We start from the raw sequence: 19,919 nt of genomic DNA on the forward strand, positions 1-19,919 counted from the left end.
GGTGGAATTGTGGATAGTGAGGAGGGCTCTTGTCGGCTGCAGAGGGACTTAGATATGATGCAGAGCTGGGCTGAGGAGTGGCAGATGGAGTTCAACCCTGCCAAGTGTGAGGTTGTCCATTTTGGAAAGACAAATAAGAATGCGGAATACAGGGTTAACGGTAGGGTTCTTAGTGAGGTGGAGGAACAGAGGGATCTTGGGGTCTATGTTCATAGGTCTTTGAAAGTTGCCACTCAGGTGGATAGAGCTTGTAAGAAGGCCTATGGTGTATTAGTGTTCATTAGCAGAGGGATTGAATTCAAGAGTCTTGAAGTGATGTTGCAACTGTACAGGACTTTGGTTAGGCCACATTTGGAGTACTGTGTGCAGTTCTGGTCGCCTCACTTCAGGAAAGATGTGGAAGCTTTGGAGAGGGTGCAGAGAAGATTTATCAGGATGTTGCCTGGAATGGAGAATAGGTCGTACGAGGATAGGTTGAGAGTGCAAGGCCTTTTCTCGTTGGAACGGCGAAGGATGAGGGGTGACTTGATAGAGGTTTATAAGATGATAAGATGATCAGAGGAATAGATAGAGTAGACAGTCAGAAACTTTTTCCCCGGGTACAACAAAGTGTTATAAGGGGGCATAAATTTAAGGTAAAGGGTGGAAGGTATAGGGGAGATGTCAGGGGTGGGTTCTTTACCCAGAGAGTGGTGGGGGCATGGAATGTGCTGCCTGTGGGAGTGGTAGAGTCAGAATCTTTGGTGACCTTTAAGTGGCAATTGGATAGGTACATGGATGGGTGCTTAAGCTAGGACAAATGTTCAGCACAACATCGTGGGCCGAAGGGCCTGTTCTGTGCTGTATTGTTCTATGTTCTATGTGGCAACTGAATATAACTGTAGACTTTAAAGTTTTGTTTAATCTAATCTTGCCTTTGTGCTCTGCTTGAATGAGTGTTTATAGTGATTTAAAAATAAATCTCTTCAGTAAGGTTCTGGTCCATAGCTTCCATGGGGATTGTATGGTCTCCTGTTGTACTTTTGGGGAAGCATTGGGAGGACACCAAGTACGGACTCATCATTTTTCACTTGTGTGCTGATTTCCTTGAAGTTTTTATTGCCAAAGTCATGCAGAAGTTTGAGGCCATTATCTCTAACTTGGCTCATTGATAGCAATCTTGTTTGCCATAGTATTGAAATGAATGTTACCACAGTCACAAAAGACATCCTGTGTAATGTAACAAGGATAAACAATCTCTCCATTTCATTTTCAATCTGAATGTTACCTTTTATATGGTTGACCATGCCATACATATCCAGTGGCACTCTATGGTTGCCCTATGGAGTGGGGCTACATTTGCCTGGTTTATTTTTATTTATCTAATTGTTTCAATGTATCATCTGAAATTGCTTCTTTTTCCACTCCAGCGCCATACCATCACTGCTGCCACTGCCAAACTCTTATCAACTGAACCCCCTCTTTTTTCCTATCTGCATTCTTCTATGTTATGACATCATCTGAAAACAGTGTAAGTTTTCTCTCAGCCATTGACAATACCCAAGTCTCCCTCTTCCCCAGCTTCTGACTCCATCACTCTCTCTGACAACTTCCTGTACATTATGGATGGCTAATTTCCACCTCCATTATGTTGCCCACTGTGTTTCATTAAGCAAGCACCCGTCAGCTCACATCACTAGAATTTGACAACTGAAATATTGAGGTGCATAGAAAAGGTGAATGACAGCGGTCCATCCCTGGAGGACTAGTAGGAGGAAAGAAGAGCTCTAAACTAAGCATATTTTTAAAGTGAGAGGAGAAAGATTTAATAAAGGAGAAGAGGGGCAACTTTTTACACAGTGGTTCGTGTGTGGAATGAACTGCTAAAGAAAGTGGAGTATGCATGTGCAGTTACAATGTTTAAAAGACATTTGGATAAGTTCATGAATAGGAGGGGTTTGGAGGAATTTGGGCCAAGCACAGGCAGGTAGCGCTAATTTAGTTTGTGAACATGGTTGGCATGAACTGGTTGAACCAAAGGGTCTGTTTCCATGCTGTATGACTATGCTCTGATAAACATAGTCATAGTCTGCCAGATGTAGTTTTTCTGTCTAGCTGCAACATGGTTGATTCTTGCATGCTGAATTAGGAACTAACAGCAAATAGCAAGCTGGAGCAATTCCCATACTCTCACTTATCACTACAATTTTAAAGGCTCTAACAGTGTCTAATGTCAATTTGTCATGTCAGAGTGTCTGAGAGTAGTGCTCTAGATTTCCCTATTCCAGTTCCTGCCAGTTGTATTTTATACTCCACAAGGATGAGGTGCTCTAAAACTCTGCCTGGGCCTTGTTTACTTGTCTTGTTTAAACCCGTAACTGCTATGATTATATGCTAGCTGTGTTAACATCACCTTTATTTCTGAAGTTCTTGGTTTTGAAATTGTTCTGTTGTCTCAACCTCCAATTTCTTTTGACCCCACAACCAAATAACCATCTATGACACAGTTGTAGTTTGTGTTTCTGTTCATCAAAAAACATATCTGGAAATGAGATATGAAGATGATGGACATCAACTAATGTCTGTGACCTCTGAAGGCGAGTTATTTGGAAGTGCATTGAAAGAGGTGAACAAAAATGGTAAACGCAACTGGCTGAGAAGAAGATCCAGAGAAAATAGAGGCCAATAAAATGTATGCCTTCTGAGCCCACTGCTGAAAGACAACATAAATTGTGCTCCTGAGCCACACGAAGCAATGCTTCATATGGTTAGCCTTGAAAGTCCGAAGTACCGCCTTAGGAGTCAGAATATAAGTAGTTATAATGCATGCTTTTTAAAACCTGAGCAACTCACTATTTATTAAACATATAATCAGCCTACTCTGTCACCTTTAGGAATTTGTACAAATGGAAACTAAGGTCTCTCTGTTAATCTACCTGTATCTCAATTGTGTTGCTTATGTAATGTACCTTTTTACATTAGATCTCGCAGAGTACTCCACCTCAGACCTTCCTACTCTTCCACTGCTATTTCATGATGTGAAGGTGTTGGTGTTGGACTGGGGTGGACAAAATTAAACATCACACAACACCAGGTGACAGTCAAACAGGTTTATTTGAAATCACAAGCTTTCAGAGCACTGCTCCTTTGTCAGGTAGCTAGAGGAGCAGGATGATAGGACACAGAATTTATGGTGAAAGATCAGTGTCATACAACTGATGTGATGCATTGCATCCTCTCTCTCTCACTCTCACTCTCACTCTCACACTCACACTCACACTCTCACTCTCACTCACACTCACACTCACACACACACACACACACCCTCTCACCGACATATACTCCATAACTCTCACGCGCATAGTCTATTAAGCACACACATGCGCTCTCTCTCTCTCTCTCTCATATACATACACACACACACCTCTCCCCCCCCATCCCACCTAAGTGCACTTTTGCTCACACAACACACGCTTTCCCCCTCCATCTCTCTCTCCTATTCATACATATACACACATGGGGTGAATTTGCATTTGCAGAATTGTACTTGTTGATACATTACATTTTGTTCAAAAAGTACACAATCTGTCGGCAGTCAGTCAGTGTGACATTTTATAAATTTCTGTTTTGGAAATAGAACCAGTCTGATTCAAGGTTGGGATACAGACAGATTCTGACCTCACACCTTTAATGCATTGTTTGAGCTGAAATGTCATTTTTTTCTGTTATTGATAAAACGTTAAGCTGTCTTGGGACCATGACGTGAAAAAAGTTCTGGGATTTACATATTAATCAATCAAAACATGCATCTCCTTCTAAGTGATTAAAGACTTAACAGCAATCCAGGTTTGTCCAGTATAGAAAACTATTTTGTTTGGATAACTGATTGTTCGGATGTAAAAACAGCATAGTAGTTGTGTTGGGTAATTTTACCTTCCCCTGTATTGACTGGGGATCACTTTATGCTTGAATGGATCTAAATTTGTAATGACCATGCAGGAGGGTTTTGTTAACACAGTATGTAAACAGTCCAACCAGGGAAAAGATTATACTGAACCTGGTTTTGGAAAATGAGCCCGGCTAGATGAGTGAAGATGCAGTGGGGGAGCATTTGTGGACTAGTGACCATAATACCATGAATGTTAAGATATTCATGATTTGGAGGAGCCGGTGTTGGACTGGGGAGGACAAAGTTAAAAATCTCACAACACCAGGTTATAGTCCAACAGGTTTATTTGGAGGCACTAGCTTTCGATGTACTGCTTCTACATCGGTAGGGAACACCAGTCCTCGGGTGAAGGTGTTAATTTGGAGGAAGGCAAATACAACAATATTAGGCAGGAACTAGAGAATTTTGATTGGAGGCAGCTTTGAGAATAAATCCACACTGGACGTGTGGGAATATTTCAAACGGCAGTTGGTAAGAATTCAGGAGCAGCATGTTCCTATGAGACTGAAGGATAGGTACGGCAAGTTACATGAACCTTGGATGACCAGGGATGTTATAACCTTGGTTAAAATGCAAAAGAAACCATACGTAGGTCTAGGAGGGTGGGAACTGATAAAATCCTTTAAGTTTCTAAAGAAAGCAGCAAAGAACTTAAATGAGGCACTGGAAGGACTAAAAGGGTCATGAAAAGCCTATCACAAACTGGATTAAAGAGAATCCCAAGGCTTTTTATACATTTTTAAAAAGCAAGAGGGGAGCCAAGGAAAGGATTGACCCATTCGAGGACCAGGTGGCGATCTTAGTGTGGAGCCAGAAGAGGTAGGTGAAGTCCTAAAGGAATACCCTGTTTTGGTATTCACCAAAGAGGAGGATCTGATGGAGGATGATCTCAAAGGAAGGAAATGTTGAATGTCTATGCTAAGTTGCTATTAAAAAGGAAGAGCTGTTCTTCTGCTTAAAAAATATTAAGATGGATAAGTCCCTGGGTCCTGATGGGATCTACCCAAGACTATTGAGGGAGGCTAGAGAACAAAGTGCTGGAGCATTGACAGACATCTTGTATCCTCTTTGGCCAAAGGTGAGGTCCCAGAGGACTGGAGAATAGTCAATGTTGTTCCATTATTTGAGAAGGGTAGCAGGAATAATCCAGGACATTATAAGCCTATGAGCCCATTTCAGTAGTAGGGAAATCATTGGACAAGATTCTCAGTGGCAAAATCTATAATAATTTAGAAGCAAGTGGACTTATTAGAGATTGTTGGCATGGTTTTTTGCAGGGGAAGTTGTGCCTCACTAACTTGATTGAGTTTTTTGAGGAGGTAACAAAGATGATTGAGGAAAAAGTGGTTGATGTCTACGTGGACTTCAGTAAAGCCTTTGACAAGATTGCACATGCCAGACTGTTACAAAAGGTGAAGTCACGTGGAATCATGGGTGAGCTGGCAACATGGATACCCAACTGGCTTAATCATAGGAGACAGAGGGTATTGGTGGAAGGATATTTTTCCGAATGGAGGGTTGTAACTAGTGTTCCATAGGGATCAGTGCTGAGACCTCTGCTGTTTGTAGTCCATATCAATGATTTGAAGGAAAACATAGCTGGTCGAATTAGTAAGTTTGTGGACAATACAAAGATTGGTGGAAATAGAGTCATAGAGATGTACAGCATGGAAACAGACCCTTCGGTCCAACCCGTCCATGCTGAACAGATATCCCAACCCAATCTAGTCCCATCTGCCAGCACCTGGCCCATATCCCTCCAAACCCTTCCTATTCATATACACATCTAAATGCCTCTTAAATGTTGCAATTGTACCAGCCTCCACTTCCTCTGGCCGCTCATTCCATACACGTACCGCCCTCTGCGTGAAAAAGTTGCCCCTTATGTCTCTTTTATATCTTTCCCCTCTCACCCTCAACCTATGCCCTCTAATTCTGGACTCCCCGACCCCAGGGAAATGACTTTGCCTAGTTATCCTATCCATGCCCCTCATAATTTTGTAAACCTCTAAGGTCACCCCTCAGCCTGCGACCTCCAAGGAAAACAGTCCCAGCCTGTTCAGCCTCTCCCTGTAGCTCAGATCCTCCAACCCTGGCAACATCCTTGGAAATCTTTTCTGAACCCTTTCAAGTTTCACAACATCTTTCCGATAGGAAGGAGACTAGAATTGCATGCAATATTCCAACAGTGGCCTAACCAATGTCCTGTACAGCCGCAACATGACCTCCCAACTCCTATACTCAATACTCTGACCGATGAAGGAAAGCATACCAAATGCCGCCTTCGCTATCCTATCTACCTACGATTCCACTTTCAAGGAGCTATGAACCTGTACTCCAAGGTCTCTTTGTTCAGCAACACTCCCTAGGACCTTATTATATAAGTGCATAAGTCCTGCTAAGATTTGCTTTACCAAAACGCCGCACCTCGCATTTATCAGAATTAAACTCCATCTGCCACTTCTCAGCCCATTGGCCCATCTGGTCCAGATCCTGTTGTAACCCTCTTCGCTGTCTACTACACCTCCAATTTTGTTGTCATCTGCAAACTTAATAACTGTACCTCTTATGTTCGCATCCAAATCATTTATGTAAATGACAAAAAGTAGAGGGCCCAGCACCGATCCTTGTGGCATTCCACTGGTCAGAGGTCTCCAGTCTGAAAAACAACCCTCCATCACCACCCTCCATCTTCTATCTTTGAGCCAGTTCTGTATCCAAATGGCTAGTTCTCCCTGTATTCCATAAGATCTAATCTTGCAAGTCAGTCTCCCATGGGGGACCTTTTCGAACGCCTTACTGAAGTCCATATAGATCACATCAGTGTGGATAGTGAGGAGGATTGTCAGAGAATACAGCAGGATAACGATCAGTTGGAGGAATGGGCATAAAAATGGCAGATGAAGTTTAATCCAGACAAATGAGAGTTGAAGCATTTTGGAAGGTCAGGTACAGGTGGAAATTATAAGTGAATGGCAGACCCCTTAGGAGTATTGATATGCAGAGGGATCTGGGTGTGCAGGTCCACAGATCACTGAAGGCAGTAGCATGGGTAGATAAGGTAGTAAAAAAGGCGTATGGCATGCATGCCTTCATTGGAAGGGGCATTGAGTATAAGGATATGTTTATGCTGCAGCTTTATAGAAATTTAGTTGGACCACACTTGGAATATTGATTAGATTAGATTACTTAGTGTGGAAACAGGCCCTTCGGCCCAACAAGTCCCCACCAACCCTCCGAAGAGCAACCCATCCAGACCCATTCCCCTACACCTAACGCTACGGGCAATTTAGCATAGCCAGTTCACCTAACCTGAATATTTTTGGACTCTGGGAGCAAACCCACGCAGACACTGGGAGAATGTGCAAACTCCACACAGACAGTTGCCTGAGGCAGGAATTGAACCCGGGTCTCTGGCGTTGTGAGGCAGCAGTGCTAACCACTTTGCCACCATGCAGCACAGATTGTGTACTGTTCTGGTTACCACACTATCTGAAGGATGTGGATGCTTTGGAGAGGGTACAGGAAAGGTTTACTAAGATGTTGCCTGGTATGGGAGACATTAGCTATGAAGAAAGGTTGAATAGGCTAGGTTTGTTTTCACTTGAATGCAGGAGGTTAAGGTACGACCTGATGTTTATAAGATTGTGAATGACATAGATAGAATGGACAATATACGGCTTTTTTCCAGGGTGGAGGGGTCAATTACTAGGGGACACAGATTCAGGGTGCGGGGGATGGGGACATGTGTTTTAAAGAGGTGTGCAAGGCAAGTTTTTCACATACAGGGTTGAGAGTATCTGGAATGTGCTGCCAGAGGAGGTAGAAGCAGACACAAACAGCATTCAAGAAGCATCTGGATGAATACATAAATAGGACAGGAATGGAGGCGTATGGATCCTGTAAGTAAAGACAGTTTTAGTATGGAAGGGCACAATGTGTCAGCACAGGCTTGGAGGGACGAAGGGCCTGTTTCTCTGCTGTGTTGTTCCTTATTCTAACAGGAAGTATGTTCTAAGCCTGTGTTATCTCCTGTGTCATCCTAAATCTTACGTGTGGCATCATCACCATCTGAATAGCAATAAGACCTTTTTATGCAACTTGATCCACAATGATTAGTTCTTAAGATTATAGTTTGCAGAGAAAGGGGAAAACTAGTAACTTCTGTCTTTGCTATTTGTTTTATATTGAATTGTTAAAAGGTTCATGCATAATGCAGCTGAAATCAGCACACCATAGCCACTAATGTTTGAACTGAATTTGAGTTCTCCCTCAGGAAAAGTCATCCTGCTGCACTGTAAAAGCAAAAGATACGTCATTGCTTATATTGCATGGAATCAGTGACCTATTTGATTTGAGATTTCCTGTATATAGAGGACAAGGAGGAGAAGTGTGGAGAACGAGGTTCAATTTTCTCTTCATTTGAACTGCTCATGGAGAATATGAATTGACTCCGTAACATCCTGTTTGTTGGGCTGTTTTTGGCCCATGTGGTGGCACATTTTCAAGACAGATGAAGATGATCTTCAGTAAAGATATTTGTCGTAATACTTTGATTCCACTTTCTTTTATTGAAGGGTATGTGTAATTTATCACAAGCTTGTATTTTGAGGTTTTGTTCTGTGGGGAAATATGCTTAATATATAGTGGAAAGTTAATATAAATTTGCCTTTGGGTGCAGTTTAATTGTGTGTAATGTTGTGTGTACCTCCGTAGTTTATTTTTCAGCAGATAAAGAAGTTAGCTTTTGAGCTGGTCTTCCTGAATGTAGTTACATTTGTGCCAGTGTGATTGTATAAAAAGAAGCATTTTTATAAATCCTAGGTTAGACATGAATGTAGAACAACTACCCATCAGCAATGTGCATATTGTACTGCAACATTTGAAGGCTTCATATCTTTTTCATATTATCAAAAAACATTGATGTCAGAACCAATAATTGTTGGAACTAAAAATACTGTTGCCCAACTTTTACAATTTAAGCCTGTTTAAATATACTTTTAATAAAAGTGGCTACATACCTTTTATTCAGAGAGTGGGAATGATCTGGAACTGCCTGTCCACAAGGGTGGTGAAATTATTTTAAAATAAAATCTGGTAGACCTTTAAAGGGAATAAACCTGTTGGGCTAATGGCACTGACTGGATTGCTCGGTGGAAAGATAGCATAAACTTGATGGGCTGAATCCTTCTGTATCATTATGAAGCTACACTGAAAAACCAAAATTGTATTTTTTGTTCTATTGCCAATTTAACCAACCTGTACTGCATTTCAATCAGCTACCATGATGTGCTACTTTAATTTCCTGAATTGTGCAGTCAGTGGCATCATCCCCACAGACTCTATGGGATTTTGCACTTTAATGTGCTATTAGAAATCTGTTTCAACTTTGTGCCTTTGGGCATCCATGTGAATGCAATAAGCAACTATGTTTCTCTTCAACCAGTTAGACTGAAGAATTAATACTGAAAAGCGCAGAGCCTGAGCCATGAAGTGTAAACTGGGATAGTGAATACAATGCCAAATCAAGTACAAAAAGCAAAATAAAGAGAAAGATTGGATGAAAGAACAGAGATGAGAGTAAGACAGAAACACTTTTAAAACTTGTCTTTTATTTGTGTACAATTTATCAACAGTTATTGATATGGAAGTCTTCATACTAAGTTAATTCTCAGTGCTGAAATTGTTTGGTAGCAATTATGATTTATAAGATTGTTTAGAAAATTTACTTACACTGAAATGGCAAGCTCTAACTTTTTCTGGCAAGTTTGATAGGTAACTAGTGGACAAACTGTGCATTTTCAGGTCTTTTCTATATATCAGTAAGATAGTAGAATGGCAAAGCTTTTGGATACCAACTTTCTTATTTCCACGTTTGGTTGTGTATGTAGCGACGTGTCTGATTTACTTCATAACACTGTGCACTGACACCCTCAGTTTTTAATGTAAAATCTAGGTTAGTGTATCAAGTGAAAACTGTTTTTGTTTCAGGTACAGCAGGGATTTTTGAAAAAGAAATATGCAATGGCTACCAATGATCTACCCAATACCTTTCCATAAAGGTGCAAGTCAAAACAGCTGCAAATCACGTGGATTGTGATCTCTATTTGTTGTAACCCATATAAAGCAGCTTTACCATTGAATTAGTTTTTAACTTGGTGACTGGTTCTGCTAAATTGCTTACTCTTGTACACCAAGTTTCTGGTTAAGTCTTTCATGGGTTCTTCCTGCTTACTATATAGTGTTCTGGACTACGAAAATTCGCAATACTAAGAATGGAGTTACATTCTATTCTGTAAAATCATTGCTGGTCTATGAACTTTGTGAATTCATAAATTTCCTGAGAAATGCATGACTGTTAGGTGTAAACTATAATTAATTTTTTCTTTCACCTATTTTGTTGGTAATAGAATGATGCATTTGCCATGTTTCTAAACAGAGGAATATATCCTGAAAATAATAGTTTTCAGGAACGTTTCAATTGGAATTATGTCCAATTTGGACAAAGAAATGTGTCTGAGACAGAAATGTGCATGTGCATAAATTTGAGTAAAGGTCAGTGTATCATTTTTCTCTGTTGTTTCGGAGGATTGTGCCATAAATTATGCCTGTTTAAACTCACCGCAATAACTTTACTACTTTCTTGCAAATGTGCCTAGTTTTTCATGCCAATATTTAAGTAATTGTCAGGTAGTATTTCATTTTCTGCCGTTCTCAAGGTAAACTTGTTGTCACATTGTTTGGGGTGTGATAATACAATAGACTATTCAGTGGCATTTTATCAGTTTTTGGTCGCTTTTGAAATATCCAGAATGCTATTTCTTCTATTTAGAGTAGGTTTCTTGTTATGTGGTGTTTTTGTGTCTTGGTAGAATGGAACAAAATGAAAATTAATCTTTCTCAGCTAATGTGTTTGAATGATTTCATATAACATTGTACTATCATTCCAAAAAGGTGGGGAGGATAGATCAAATAACAGGTTGGTCAGTCAGACCCAAGTGGTGGGCATGTTATTGGAATAGATAGGACTAGCTGTTACTTGGAGAGGCATGGATTAACCAGAGATGGTGATAATGATTTTCTTAAAGGAAGATTGTGTTTTAGAACAGTACAGCACAGTATAGGCCCTTCGGCCCTTGATGTTTTACTAACTTAATTGAAATTTTTGAGCAAGTAGCAAGGAGGATTGATGAGGCTAGTGCAGTAGCTGCTACATGGATTTAGAAAGGCATTTGACAGTATCCCAAGTGGTAAATTGTTAAGAAAAATTAAAGTAAATTACAGGGGGATGTAGTGAATTGGATCAAGGATTGACTCAGTGACAGGAAACAAAGAGTAATGGTTGACTGATGGATTTGCGAATGGGAAGCAGTTTCCAGTGGTGTTCAACAGGATTAGAGAGGGCATACAATTTTTCCCATTCAGACGGTGGTGTATGCCTGGAATTTGGTGCCAAGCTTTGATAGTAAAAGGAAAAACCCTCAACTCATTCAAGAGGAATTTCGATCTGCAACTGAAGTGCTGTAACCTACAGGGGTATGGACCAGGAGATAGAGTGTAGTTTAAAATGTGCAGCTAGTTTATTCAGTTGAATGGCCTCTTTCTGTGCTGTAACTTCTCTGTAGTTTAATGTAGTCAGAAAGAAGTTCATGCGACCTGTGATATTACAAGAAATGATGGGGAAGACATAGTTTCTGAACTTTGTATTAAAATAAATATTAATAAAGATGGTCATTATAATTAGTATTTGCAGGAAATTCAGTTTTTAAGGACTTGAAATGGTTGATGTACTTCAGATGGAGATAAATTCAGAATGGTTCTGTTTTATCCGCATATTATTGCAAGGTAATTATAGGTGATTCAACGTATGATACATTCAGCTCACTTTAATCCATTGGGATAAATCATCATCGTCTTGCTACAGCATTAAAATAGTTCTTTTAAGTTACTCCAGTGTAATTAATATTAGTTCTAAATGTACCTTTTGCTACTTTAAACCAGCAACCCTTTGTTCTATTTTTAGTTTAATTTAAAGTAATTTTCTGGATCGACTGTTTCATAAATCCTCTGTCCCTTTATAATATAATTTCTCAGATGCGTCCTTTCAAAACTAAAGAGCTGAAGTTTTTGCAGTCTCCTCTCTTGAAATGTCAAAGCCTGGAATGCGGAATAAACAGTTAATTATAAGATCATAAGACATAGGAGCAGAAGTAAGGCCATTCAGCCCATCGACTCCACTCCGCCATTCAATCATGGCTGATGGGCATTTCAACTCCACTTATCCGCATTCTCCCCGTAGCCCTTAATTCCTTGTGACATCAAGAATTTATCAATTTCTGCCTTGAAGACATTTAGCGTTCCAGCCTCCACTGCACTCTGTGGTAATGAATTCCACAGGCCCACCATTCAGGCTGCTAAAGAACACAAGACCTCACAAACTGTTTACTCAAGTCATCTTCAGTAGCCATTTCAGTGCCTCAACCTTCCAACCACTCTTCAAACACAAAACAGGGAAGAATAACCTCTTATATTGACAGTATCATCACAGTATTAATGTATACCAAATCCAAATCCAAATACATTATATCCACTGTTTCCCTTTTATCTACCCTGCTTGTTACCTCCTCAAAGAATTTCAGTAAATTTATCAGGTCTGTTTTCCCCTCGTGAAGCCATGCTGATGCTGCTTGATCATATTATGTATTTCAAAAAGCTCTGTTACATCCTTCATAATAGATGTTTTTAATGCCTTTAATGTTCGCCCAGTAACAGACTTTAAGCTAACTGTCCAACTGTTAACCTTTTTGGTCTCTTTCCATTTGGAAGTAAAAGTGTTTAACTGGCAATTTTCCAATCCTCTGGGATTTCCCCAGAACCTAAGGGTTCCTGGAAAATCATGAGCAATTTATTCACTAACTCTGTACCTTTTTCTTTTCATATCCTGGGATGCATCCCATCAGGCCCAGGCACTTTTTCTCCAAGGATAGTTATTATATTTGTTTCTTCTCTTCCTTTCGCCCCTCAATTATTTAGAAATTTTGGAATTCCAACACTGTCTTCTAATGTGAAAACTTGTATATTCATTCAACTCCTCTGCCATTTCCTGATTCCCCATTATTATTGCTCTAACTTCACTCTCTTAGCGGTCTGTGTTCACTTTGGCTTTTCTCTTTGCGTTTATATATTTAAAGAAGCTATTGCTCTCTGTTTTGATATGATGTACATGTTTAGGCTCAAAGTTTATTTTCTCCCTGTTATTTTTAATTTTTTTTTACCAATTAGAGAGGAATTATAGGTTGTTAATATTTACATTTTGGTTGGCCTATCCTTTCGGTCATTCGTTCAAATGAATTTTGCCCTTGTATTGATTGCAATGAATTCAGCCAGGTGGACCTCAAGGAATATGAGTTACTTGACTGCGATTCTTAATCATACAATCAGGGATCTTTGGCTGACAGATATAAACTGGAGTGTCAGGTACTGGATTAGTGGTGCTGGAAGAGCACAGCAGCCCAGGCAGCATCCGAGGAGCAGCAAAATCGACGTTTCGGGCAAAAGCCCCCCATCAGATGAAGGGCTTTTGCCCGAAACACCGACCCCACTGCTCCTCGGATGTCGCCCGAACCGCCGCGCTCCTCCAGAACCACCAATCCAGAACCTGGTTTCCAGCATCTGCAGTCATTGTTTTTACCTGGAGTGTCAGATATCCTGTTCACTCTGCGAGCTGGCACTGAGGAAGTTGGATCAAAGTCAAGGAGTCTCCAACTGGAAATTAAGGGTGACTTAGTGACAGGCTACCAGCCTCTGTGGAATTATTTCAGTGGCAATGAGAGAAAAGCATGGTCCTGATTAAATCCTTTTGCGTAGTAGTTTTTGAATTGGGGTAATCATTTCTAGCATCACATTGTTATTTGGGAAGCTTTACTCATTCAATCCTGCTGTAAAAGACTGAGCTCAGTTTGTGGAAAGAATGCTTTATTTTTTCTGGGCAAAACGACATTGGGGCAGGTGAAACACAACGTGTAATTCTCCTGACACCAGATTTCTCAGTTATTAGGAGCCTAACTTTGATTTCACAGAGCGATGCAAGATCGAGAGCCGAAGGGCCTGTAGTGCGTTGTAATGTTCTATGTTCTAACTTTCCTTGAGGCACCAGATACTAAAACCTTTCAAGTATTGATGGATTTAGTTAAGGAATATTACAATGACAAGCCTCTTCTAATTCTGAAATGGTATTGGTTTTACTCAGCAATTAGAGAACCGGGGAACCTGCATCAGGGTTTTTGACAAGGTTAAGACAACTGGCAGAAGCACGTGACTTTGTTTTAACCCTTAATGAGATGCTGAGATGCCGTTTGGGATGTTGGATTAATGATGTAACCATGCAAAAACCAGCTGAAGCCCAACTGGATTTCAAAGAGACACTACAATTGGATTTATCATTGAAAATGTGGCAAGTGGAGCATAGGAATTGCAGGCTATTTCTATGGAAGTGAAGTCTGACGCCACTTGGCGAACAGCATTTGAGTGAAGGCAATTGCACAGCCTCACTCAGGAATTATGCTTTTGTTCTAATAATAGATTCTTGCATATAGTTAATCCTTAATAAAGGTTTTTGATATTCACTAACATGGGTAAGGATTACCCTCTATCAACAATATAAACCTTATCTTATTACATGGCGGCAGAGAAAAACAAGAAGAGAATGTCCATCAGGAAGTGATCTGTATGCAGCATCCTCAAGACCCTGAGGCAAAAGGGGATGGATTCTTATGTGTGGTTCCCTGAACAGACTGTCAAAGTAATTTGGCAGAATGCCTCATCACCAGAACTTTCCAACAAGCATCAAGACATCGCTTGGCTGGTGGATGAAAAAGTCACTAACTGTGTGATCCTTTATGTATGTCCAGTCGGTCTGTGCCACTGCACGTTGTCCTTGCAGTGGCAGTGGAGGGGTTGAGACTATCACAGACTACCTTCTGGAATGTGCCTTTGCAAAGGACGTCTGGAGGAAGATGCAGTGGTTTGTGTCAACATTCATCCCAAACAGCTCCATGACATGGGACACTGTGCTCTACGGTCTGTTTCCCGGGATGCAAACCAAGACAGACATCAACTGTGCTTGGAGGATCGTCAGCTCGACGAAAGACGCTCTTTTGTCTGCCCAAACTCTGTCAGTCTTCCAGAACAAGGCGTTGACACCAACTGAATACTATAGACTGGCACATTCCGAAGTCCAGGTCTACATGCTGAGGGATGCATTAAAGCTTGGAGCAGCCAAGGCGCAGTGGGGAAAGACCACTGTCTGAAGGTTATTTTTGAAGGTAAATTGAGCTCTGCTGAGATATCGGTCCCTCCTAGTGTCTCAAATATGTAAATATTAGTATATGTAAGAGCGGTCTTTGGTTTTTTGAGTAGAGCCAAAGCCCAATGTTTTGTTTATTTACTCAGTATCCAACTGTACAGAACCAAACTGTTTTTGTGACAGTGTGTATATACAGAGATTTTTCATGAATAAAGTATATTTTTAAAAGAAAAAAGAAAAACAGTAAGTGAATGGTTGACGTGAAGTCTTAACTGCAGTCAGCAAAATGTGGCTGATGAAGGATGAAACAATCCAACTATAGCAGGGGAAGAAACCTGTGAAGAGAAGCCCAGCTACAACATGTAACATGTGATGGACTTCAAGTCTAACCAAGTCACTGAAGCGTGAAACCACATGTGGTGCTGTTGAGGCAAGGGAAAAGCCTGTAAGAAGGAATGCATCAAGCTTAAAAAAAAATCAGTCAGCCATAATGATTAGTAGATTTGAGGTCTTTACGGAGCAGTGAACTAAAAAAAACACCCAAAGTCCTCCAACAGAGAATGCAAGGAGAAATAGGGTGTGGTCAATGCTATGAAGGGACTGTATTTCCGATACCATTTCAGAGCTGGATCAACAGCACCAAAGGTTAAAAACAAACCATGGCAGTTTGTAAGATGCAAAGCATTATATGATGTTATAGGAAACTCGATTCAAAGTAAAGGAGCTTGGTGACTTACTGTGTGGAGTTTGCACATTCTCCCCGTGTCTGCATGGGTTTCCTCCGGATGCTCCGGTTTCCTCCAGTCCAAAAATGTGCAGGTCAGGTGAATTGGCCATGCTAAATTGCCCGTAGTGTTAGGTGCAGGGGTAAATGTAGGGGAATGGGTCTGGGTGGGTTGCGCTTCGGCGGGTCGGTGTGGACTTGTTGGGCCGAAGGGCCTGTTTCCACACTAAGTAACCTAAAACAGAAGCACATAAAGGAGGTTCTGCCGTTTACAGTATGTCAATCAAAAATCAGTGAAACTTTAATTTTCTATCAGCAACAAAGTAACCGTTTTATCTGCTATGTCTTGGATTATGGAGTTAATAAGGGATCTACAATCATGCATGAAGTAGTTCTTAATGTTTCAAAACAGATTCATGAGCTTGAGCTTCAGCATTGGATATTCCTAATTTTATTATAACCTGATGAGGAGGGTGAACTGGCGAATCTTTTTTAACCTCTCTGGCTGCAACAAATCTTTTGTAACATTTAGAGTCATAGAGTCATACAGCATGGAAACAGACCCTTCGGGTCCACCCATAATGTCAACCATAATCCCAAACTAAATTAGTCCCATTTGCCTATGCGTGGCCCAGTTGCTGAAAAGCAACTGTGGAAATATATTTTGGTGTGTTCCGCACCACTGGCTTTCTAAGCTGACTAACTGACTATTTATTGTTAATCACATCTTATTCATGTACTTGTCTAAATGTCATTTTAACGTTGTAACTGTACTCTCATCTACCACTTCCTCTGAAAGTTCATTTCACACAAGAACCACATTGTTTAAAAAAAACAAAAACGTTGTCTCTCATGGGTTCTTTAAATCTTTCTCCTCCACTTTAAAAATATGCTCCAATGTCCTGAAATCCCCCAACCTCGGAAAAAGACACTTTTCATTCACCTTATCCAAACAGCCATGATTTTATAAACCTGTATAATCTCCTACGCTCCAATGAAAAAAGTCCCAGCCTATTCAGCCTCACCTTATAACTCAAACTCTCCATTCCTGACAACATCCTGATAAATCTTTCCTGAACCCTTTCCAGCTTAATAATATTCTTCCTGTAGCATGGTGATGTCTTTTTAGCATGCAGCTCTCAAAAGTCAATTAAAATATGGTTTGCTAGAAAACAAAGGAGTCAATTACCATGTTGTTTTGAAAGAAAGAGGAACATTATTATCTATAGAACCAAAAATATTAACAATGTAATATGAAACACACACAAAAAAATTCAGATATTATGTTTAAAAGGAAGAATGGTATAGATGGAGAAATAAAGCTCTGCAGTTTAAGAGTGCTTAGAGGCATTAGATTTTAAATTTGGGATTACTATTGATTGGTGTTGACCTGCATCAATGTCAGAATCTGTAGATATATTTGAGTCTTGGTGAATGGAGGTTTTTCCAAGTGCTCTTTCACCAGGTGGTGTTATTGAGATAATGAGAAAGACAGGCAAGGAAAGAAGGAGATTCTTCCAGTTCTGTTTACAAATCTGTTTTTCTTATCTCTGCCTTGCTGCTGAAAAACAACTGTGGAAATATAGTTTGGTGTGTTTTTCAGTGTTCAGCTCCACTGTCTTTCCAAGCTGGCTAACTGACTATTTGTTGTTAGTCACATCTAATTGCTATGTTGCACTTGTAAAGCTCCCAATATAGCCTTCAGTGTGAGATATGATTCTCTATGGTCAACATTTACTATCTGAGAAGAATGATTATTGACAACCAATTTGGATTTGTCACTCAGCCTTGCAGTGTGATGTATTTGCATGGATTGAAAGCCATGTGTATGAATTGCCAGGGCCCTGTTCTTTGCAGACAGAACACGCTTATGTGTTGCACCTGTTTCACTTCAGTGAAATTGGTGACAATTATTTGCAGATTTATATCTCTGAATAATACCTTGATCAATCAGAATCAAGTTGACTGGCTTAAAATTTAAATAGAGCTTCACAGTTAACTATCAGTTGATGTTAATTAGTGGATTCTTCGTGGCCAGTCCTTAACCAGAGTCCACTTCCCAACCAACTAACCTCGTCCAGGCTAAATTTTGTTTCTCCCCTTTGAAGTTTGTAGTCTTATGAATTGTCCTGATGAGTGCAAGACATAAAGCTTTGATTTGTCGTTTTTCAACATTACGTTAGTAAAAGCTGATTTAATAGCACATGATAGCTGGAAGTTATTTCTGTAAAGATCTTGTGTGTTTCTTGCTAAATTAAACTTGTATAGCAGAGAAACATGTTATGAGAAAGTGGTGAATAAGATTTTATTTTATATATGAAATGTTTTCTTTAGAGCCATGCAATACTGATCTACATTAAAGTTAAAAATCACACAACACCAGGTTATAGTCCAACAAGTTTAATTGGAAGCACATTAGCTTTCGGAGCGTCGCTCCTTCATCAGGAGGACACAATTGTAAGGCACAGAATTTATAGCAAAAATTTACAGTGTGATGTAACTGAAATTATACATTGAAAAATACTTAGACCACTCTACATGCATGCACACACATGCACTCTTTCTCACAGATATTCACAGACCCCACCCCAGACACACACACACTCCAACACTCACTCATGCACCCCCTCACAGACTTAAGACACTCTACACTCACTACACACACATATACGCACTCTCACGCTCACAATCCCCAACCCAGACACACACACACACACACACACACAGACCCACATACACAAGTATATTTTGTGGGGTGAATTTGTACTTGCAGAGTTACATTGTAGTTTGCTCATAAACTGCATGAATTCATGTAAAACTCTGATTCTAATCAAAAAAGTGAGATAACAATCTAAACATCATGGCATAGACAGAGAACACAGTGGGCTAATACCTTCAACATATTGTCTAGCTAACACCAATTGTTACAGTTAACCTGAGAATGCAACTTTTAAAAAAAGGTTCTGTGATTTACACATGAAAGAAGTGAAACTATCATAGTATTCGAACAGATGAAAGACTTAACAGACAACCAAGGTATTTTCACGTCACACTGTAAAGTTTTGCTATAAATTCTGTGCCTTACAATTGTGTCCTCCACAATCACCTGATGAAGGAGCGGCGCTCCGGAAGCTAGTGTGCTTCCAATTAAACCTGTTGGACTATAACCTGGTGTGTGATTTTTAACTTTGTACATCCCAGTCCAACACTGGCATCTCCAAATCATATATTAAAGTTATTGTGGTTTGTATGAGTATGGGTATTCAGGAGCTGAGTTATTTAACAAGGAAGAGTTGTTAGCAGGGTTGGATCTAAAGGCAGGGGATTGGGTGTCCTTGTGATGTCCGGGCTGGAAGATCAGTGAACAATTGGGAAAGTGGGGTAGAGCAATTTGATACTTTCCCAGGGCTAAGAGCAGGTATAATCCTTTTAATTTTTCCTAGCTAATTATTAAGTGAAATAAGTCAGAACCCTCCACAGTCTCACACCCTAATTCACAGTTGGGAATTTTGCAGAGATTTTACATCCCAGATAATTGCCCTTCAGTAATTTCGACTTGCTGGGTAATTCCCATGCAGTCTATTGTGTCAGGACCTGCATCTCCAGCCTATGCTTCAACAGTGACTCTATCTAGGCTAGTGCGTTTCAATCTTACTGGAGCACGTATTTTCAAATCAGGCAATTTAGAAAAGTTATTACACAGCCTGGAGCAGGAGGGACTTGAACTCGGACTTCTTGGATTAGAGGTAGGGACACAACCACTACACCATAAGAACACTCAAACTTCCTGGAGTTTTTTTTTTGTTTAATTCAGCCTATTCAGGGATGTTATGACACATTTCTGGACCAGGTGGGACTTGGACCTGGGCTTCCTGATTCAGAAGTAGGGGCATTACCGTTGTGCCAGAAGTGTTGAGTTCTTTTTTCCTGAGATTCTTACACACTTGATGCAATTGCAACAT

At 40.2% G+C, this 19,919-nt stretch overlaps 1 protein-coding gene across 3 annotated transcripts in view; it reads left to right on the forward strand.

Moving 5' to 3' along the window:
• LOC122550233 (triple functional domain protein) overlaps window positions 1-19,919 on the forward strand; it is a 581,330-nt gene that overhangs the window by 151,982 nt on the left and 409,429 nt on the right. Inside the window, exon 1 of one of the 3 annotated variants that reach the window (XM_087987026.1) lies at window positions 9,396-9,508. The exons of the other annotated variants lie outside the window; for them this stretch is intronic. The gene's annotated coding sequence lies outside the window, so the exon portion shown is untranslated. Of the gene's footprint in view, window positions 1-9,395; window positions 9,509-19,919 lie in introns of those variants that run through there. 3 annotated transcript variants of the gene reach the window in all.

The sequence above is a fragment of the Chiloscyllium plagiosum genome, unplaced genomic scaffold (assembly GCF_037043375.1).
Source record: "Chiloscyllium plagiosum isolate Xiang-an unplaced genomic scaffold, Cpla_swu_hap1 HiC_scaffold_5, whole genome shotgun sequence".
Classification (NCBI taxonomy): Eukaryota; Metazoa; Chordata; class Chondrichthyes; order Orectolobiformes; family Hemiscylliidae; genus Chiloscyllium; species Chiloscyllium plagiosum.